Raw genomic sequence first — 7,360 nt, forward strand, 5'->3', positions numbered from 1 at the left:
TGCGAGATACAAAGTGAGAATTGTGGGAAAAAGTTAGATTTGCGAATGCAAAATCACAACTGTGAGAAAAAGTCAGAACTGTGAGTTTATATCTCAAAATTCTGACTTTATTTCTCGTAATTGTGAGTTTATATCCCACAATTCTGACTTTATATCTAGCAATTCTGACTTTATAACTCGCTATTCTCACAATTCTAAGAAAAAAGTCAGAATTGTGAGACACAAACACACAATTGCGAAAAAAAATTCAGAATTGTTAGATATAAACTCACAATTGTGACTTTTTTTTCCACAAACTTTGCATTTGCAAATCTGACTCTTTTTTTTTTCCGCAATTGTGAGTTTATATCCCGCAATTCTGACTTTATATCTACCAATTCTGCCTTTATAACTCCCAATTGTGCATTTATATCTCAATTTTGAGAAAAAAAGTCAGAATTCCAAGTTTATATGATGCAATTCTGAGAAAAAAAGTCAGAATTATGAGATACAAACTCACAATTGCGAAAAAGTCAGAATTGCGAGATACAAAGTCAGAATTGTGGGAAAAAGTTAGATTTGCGAATGCAAAATCACAACTGTGAGAAAAAGTCAGAACTGTGAGTTTATATCTCAAAATTCTGACTTTTTTTCTCGTAATTGTGAGTTTATATCCCACAATTCTGACTTTATATCTAGCAATTCTGACTTTATAACTCGTGATTGTGCATTTATATCTTACAATTCTGGGAAGAAAAAAGTCAGAATTGCGAGTTGTAAACTCACAATTGCGGAAAAAAAAAAGTCAGATTTCCAAATGCAAAGTCACAATTGTAGAAAAAAAAATCACAATCGTGAATCTATATCTCGCAATTCTGACTTTATATCTAGCAATTCTGACTTTATAACTCAACGATTGTGCATTTATATCTTACAATTCTGAGAAAAAAGTCAGAATTGTGAGATGTAAACTAGCAGTTGCGAGAAAAAAAGTCAGAATTGTGAGATAAAAAGTTGCAATTACCTCTTTTATTTTTTATTCAGTGGCGGAAATGGGCTTCCATATTTTTCACACTAAACTATGTAAAATACATTGATATATCAAGGTTATTTTAGTATAAATTAGGTACTTTAATAGCTTTGGCTTAATAAGATTAATTAATTAAAATAAGTTAGTTTTGCAATTTTGTTGCATTTTAATGGTTTATATGATTTTTATATCTAAGTTTTAGATATTTTAGTACATTAAATTAACTAAAAAAAAGAGAGAAGCTTGACAACTAGCTGAAATAAAATAAGTTATTACATAAGTTAATACATTTTTAAATATCATTTATTTTTGTTATTATTTTATTTCAAATATAAAAAATGTTTTTTTTATTAACTTTGAATATAAGCCTGAATGGTTAAACATCGCTTTTAATGCATCTTGCATTAGAGGGTTAAGCTACAGTGCAAAGATTGGGTTATTGCTAGACGTCTGAGACCTAAAATATCTGTCATGCTGTTACAAATCTAGAGATTTTTATTTAGTCTGCTTATATATTCAGCCTATTTTCATCATTCAGGATGCACAAGCTTTTTATATGTACTCAGCTGTATAGTCTGCTTTGTTTTAAGAGTTATTTCAGATATTTTTTTACTCTCCCCTGAATGTCACTTAAAATAAAACAGCTGTGGTTGGTCAGACAACCATTTCTGTCTAAGCTGTTGCTTCTTGGCCCAAATAAGCTGCTATGTTTGTCTTTGCAATATTTGATCAGAATTTTTTCTGCATACATTTTTGATAAACCATTCAGGCCTTTGCATTGCATTGACATCGCAGACCTTGCATAAAATCTCTACCAAGCTAGTGCAAATTTGGTGACATTTAGAATGAAAAGCACATTAAAAATCACATTAAAGCACTTAGGAGCATTCGTAATAAGATGAAAAAGACGCCTGCTGGCACATTCCTTCATTAGCAGCCCATGTTGTTTGCCGCTGACCCCTGCATAGAAATGCTGATGCACTCAAAGGCCTATATTTAGACTTTATTAGCAATATTAAATTCCACCTCAGATGCTTTCACCATAACGTCTGGAAATAGTTCACAGCCACAATTAGCGTCATAGTCATATGCATAAAACAGATAAATAACCTTATACTGATTTCTCCAAAGGCAGGCCATAATTAACTAAGCAATCATTTTAAATGTGACAGAAATCATTATGAATTATGAATTATAAATGAGTCTTAATGAATAAATCAGTGCTTTGAATATATGTGCACAGGCTTTTTATACTTTTGTTGACGATTTCTCACAAAAATGCGCTTTTAGAGGTACTTGCTGACATCCTGACAATGTAAAAAACTAAATAATGCATTGCAAATGGGATCACCGCACTAAGCCAACTTACTTTTTCCCATGATGCCAAAATGAAACAATAACAGAGCTGTGAACAATGATAGCTTGAGGGGATTATCAAGCCATAAATGATATTTCTTTAAGTTACAGACCGAGCCTTTAGACAGGTTTATCTTTTCCCAAATCGCTATAACTGTGGTAATCTCGCCGGAGGTGGTAGTAATATTTTTTAACTGACAAATTGTTCATAACTGTTCATAATTGCACACCAAACGAGCTGATCCTCCATCCAGAAATGTAAGACTCCAGTATCATGGTCAGTTACGCAGCAAGCCAAGCGCCACGACCAACTCCAAAAATACACATAGCTGACCAAAGTACATTTGAATATCTAGACATGACCGCATGAAAATCCCCTTCTGCTGACACATTTATCAGACTTTACAGACGCCCATGCAGCCACACCCCATCACTCTCTTGCCTTGTCTTGTCTCTGTTTCATTTGTGTCTTAACTCTTGAGCAACACACAGTTTTTGCACCTGGGTGTGAGGTTTCCAACAGCATCACTGCAAAATGCACTGACTCTGGAAATGTTTGTTGGGTTCAGTGCACATTAGTACAGCATGCAGGCCTATAGTGATCGACTTGCTTAAAAGATATGTTTAGTTTTAAGTTTTAAGTTATTTTCAAAAGCTATATTTGCATTTGCACTTACATCAGGATATGCAAGTGAACATTTATTAAGGAGCTCAATTTCACCTGAGCAAATCAACTGTTTGTGCATGTGTTAGTGGAGAAAGTCTTTTTGCGCCAACACATACCAAAACACATACCAAAGAAGTAATATATATTTTATTATATCAAATAGCCGCCTAGCATTTAAGGTATCCAACCATTTGGCAACAACATTGCATACTTGTCAGCATATGATTAAATTGCAGGGCTGCCACCTGCTGGTTGCAATCAGCATCGACACAACAGTAACATTTCCGGCCAGCAATGCACCTTTGTGTGAAGTCTTTAATTAGGACTATTACAATATTTTCATTGTATTTTACAGTAACAGGCAAATTGACATTTGCATGTAAAAAAATTCAGCAAGCCCAAATTTAGCTATTATAAGTGAGCTACATATCAATATTGTATATCTTTGTAATCTGTGAAATATTTTTAGTATTTAAAATAACTGCTTTCTGTTTGATTATATTTTAAAATGTAATTTATTTCTTTGTTCAAATATACATTTTCAGCATTTTCAGTGTCACATGATCCTTCAGAAATCATTCTAATATGCTGATTTGCTTGTTCAAGAAACATTTATTATTATTAATAATATTTAAAAAAAAATTATTTTCTGTTGAGTGCATTTTCTTTAGGATTCTTTGATGAATAGAGAGATCTCAAGATCAGCAATTATCTGAAATAAAAAGCTTTTGTAACATTATACATTGTACCAGCGGTGCTTAACCCTGTTCCAGGAGATCTACCTTCCTGCAGAGTTCAGCTTTAACCCTGATCAGACACACCTGAACCAACTAATTAGGATCTGAAGGAGCACTTGATAATTACAGACAGGTGTGTTTGATCAGGGTTGGAACTAAACTCTGCAGGAAGGTAGATTTCCAGGAACAGGGTTGGGCATCCCTGCACTATACCATTCAGTGAGTATTTTTTTTTTTTTTTTTTTGGGGGGGGGGGGGGGATTATAGAAATTAATACTTTTATTTAGCAAGGACGCTTTAAATTGATCAAATAAAGGTGATGATAAAGACATTTATAATGTTATATTATAATATTCTATTTCAGTTAAATGCTGTTCTTCTGAACTTTCTATTCATCAAAGATGAAGAAAAAATTATACTCAGCTGTTTTCAACATGATAATAATAATAATAATAATAATAATAATAATAATAATAATAATAATAATACATGTTTTTGAGCAGCAAATCAGAATATTAAAATGATTTCTGAAGTATCATAACTGGAGTAATGATGCTAAAAATTCAGCTTTGAAATCAGATAGAAAACATTTATTTCAAATAGTAAAAATATTTCAAAATGTTTTTGCTGTACTTGGTTTGGTGAGCAGAAGAGACTTCTTTAAAAAAATAATTTAAAAAAATATATTTATTTATTTTTTTTTCTATTATAAATATATAATATATACACTACCGGTCAAAAGTTTGGGGTCAGTAAGAGTTGTAATGTTTTTAAAGAAAGTCTCTTCAGTGCTGCATTTATTTAATCAAAAATATAGAAAAAAACTGTAATATTGCAAAAAGTTATTACAATATAAAATAATGGTTTCTATTGTAATGTACTTTAAAATTTAATTTATTCCTGTGATGCAAAGCTGAATTTTCATCAGCCATTACTTCAGTCTTAAGTGTCACATGATCCTTCAGAAATCATTCTAATATACTGATTTATTATTAGAATGATCTATATTGGATCTATATTGGATTATATATCTGCAGTAGGCAGAAATTGTGATATTTTTTCAGGATTCTTTGATGAATAAAAAGCTCAAAAGAACAGCATTTATTCAAAATATAAATATTTTCTAACAATGTAAGTATTTGCTTATATATATACACACACACACACACACACACACACACACACATAAAATAACAAAGAAAAAAGGTAATATGAAAATAAATTTAGGACTAAATTTTATTAAAATTAATGTATTTGTTATTATAAAGTCATTAATTCCTTTGTTTATTTTCTTGCCATTACAATTATTTATTTAGCTTGACCCTCTATTTATCAGAAGATGATCTTCTAAAAAAAATCATGGTTTAACCAAAAATGTATGTGCCGAAGACAAAGATATTTTGAAGAGCCAAAAGAAAAAACACTTTCTTTTGTGTGGACAAAAGAAAGAACACTGAGACATTTATGTTCAACAGAAGAAAGTTGGTGAGTGAATGATGATAGAGTTTTAAATTTTGGGTTAACCATCACTTTTTAGTCTTTTAGTTAGTCTTTTTTTTAGACTAACCTATATATTTAGCTTAGCTAATTTACCTATTCCTATGCCTCGCGTCAATGACTATTCAAATGTTTTGTTTTTGCATGATGCCAATAATAGCACTAAAATGCAGTTGCTAAAGAGATGCATTACTAAGCAACAAATATCATCAAAACCATAAGAGCTCTCTCTTACAAGGATCATTAAATAAGCAAAACAGCCAAAGGATGCAAATATTCAATAAAAGCAAGCCTTTAGATTAAGCACACAAACTGCCACAGAGGTAAACGTCACCTTTGTCTCCTAAACCGTCAGAGCAGAGTGAGATCAGATCCTTTCAATGCACCAGATGCAGCCATAATGCACCAAAAGCCTACCACACAGCAGTTATCAGTGGACAGGAGCCAATGTTTAGGAAGCTGTGCTTGCCAGCAGGCAAATTTGGCCACTCTTTTCAAGAGACACCTTGGGATTTTTACTGACCACAGCAACCTCGCATTAATTTTCTCATCTGAAGGACATTGCCTTCTTACAGTAAAGTGTTTCCATTTCTATACTGGGGCATGAAAACCCATGCAGATCACAGAATCAACACCCCCTGCTGGCCTCACTAACACTTCAAACAGAAACAGCATTAGTCGTAGCTTTAAGGTGAAACAAGGCAATAACAGCAGAGAGATTACAACAATCACAATAAATTAACAGGGTTTAAGAAGTAGCGTATCATTTTCCCACACAAGCACTGAACTGCATTAGCATACAGAACATGGATTCCGTCCAGCATTGTTTCAATTCACTACTCACAATCCGACTTCCTACGTCTGTGTCCATGTCCAATCGGATACAGATGGTGCGGGCAGGACCTGCAGGGTGAAGATTGTTTATTTTACTTTGTACTAGACTTCAGTGGTTTGTTCCTTATTATCCATTTTATATAAAACATTTCTCAAGAATACTGTAACTGTGTACACTGTTCCTACTGCCTGTAGGTTGTTAAACATGACTGAATGAGCCAAACCAGCCTATAGTCACTGTGGTATCAAGCGCATTGCCTCCCAGATGACCCACAGTTAAAATGCATGAATTTTGTTGCATTATATAAACAAAATATTAAATTTAAGGCGTCTTTACACAAAGTTAAGGCTGCTCAGTGCCTACTCAAAATTGAGTGTAAAGATGCAATCCCGCATCAATGTATATACGCTCACTGATGCTTCAAAAGGAAAAAGATGCATTAAGAGCCGGGGGTGTAAACTTTTGAACGGATTGTAAATTTTTCTTATTTTGTCTAAATATGATATTTTTTTCATTTAGTACTGGGCTACAGAAAATACTTAAATTTTTCCCAGAAGACAAAATAAAGCAAATTCACCCTGATCTTTAAATTCCAAAAGTTTTAAAGCATTGTGATTCCATCTGAAGCATCAGTGAGCGTTTGAACCTTCTGTAATAGTTGCAATAGTCCCTCAGTTGTCCTCAGTGTGAAAAGATGGATCTCAAAACCATAGTCATTATTGGAAAGGGTTCAAATGCACAAAAATGCTGAAAAACCAAAGAATTTGTGGGATCTGAAGGATTTTTCCTTCAGTTTAACTGTTCAGGACAAACATGGGACTCATGAACAACTATCACTAAACAAAAAAAAAGCTGTGGATCATTCAGCTAACAACACATTATTAATTATCAAGTGTATGTAAACTTTTGAACAGGGTCATTTTTATTTTCTCTTTTGGACTATATTGTATGTAAAGATCTTATTCAGGTCAGTACTAAATAAAAAATAGCATGCAATTTGTATGATTCCTCTTATTTTGTTAAAATAATTAACATTTTGCAGATTCTGCAAGGTGTGTGTAAAGTTTCGACTTCAACTGTAGTTATAATTGCTATGTAAATGCATTTAAACCACCTCTGAACAGCATTAACAGTCTGTGTAAAGCCACCTAAATGCCAAGTGCTTCTGTGCCACCTTTTTGGTGTAAATTTGTTAGCTTTTTGTTATTATGATTTGTTATTATGAAAAGCATACAATAAATAAATATACCTAAAATACG

This window comes from Garra rufa, chromosome 10, assembly GCF_049309525.1.
Source record: "Garra rufa chromosome 10, GarRuf1.0, whole genome shotgun sequence".
NCBI classification, from domain to species: domain Eukaryota; kingdom Metazoa; phylum Chordata; class Actinopteri; order Cypriniformes; family Cyprinidae; genus Garra; species Garra rufa.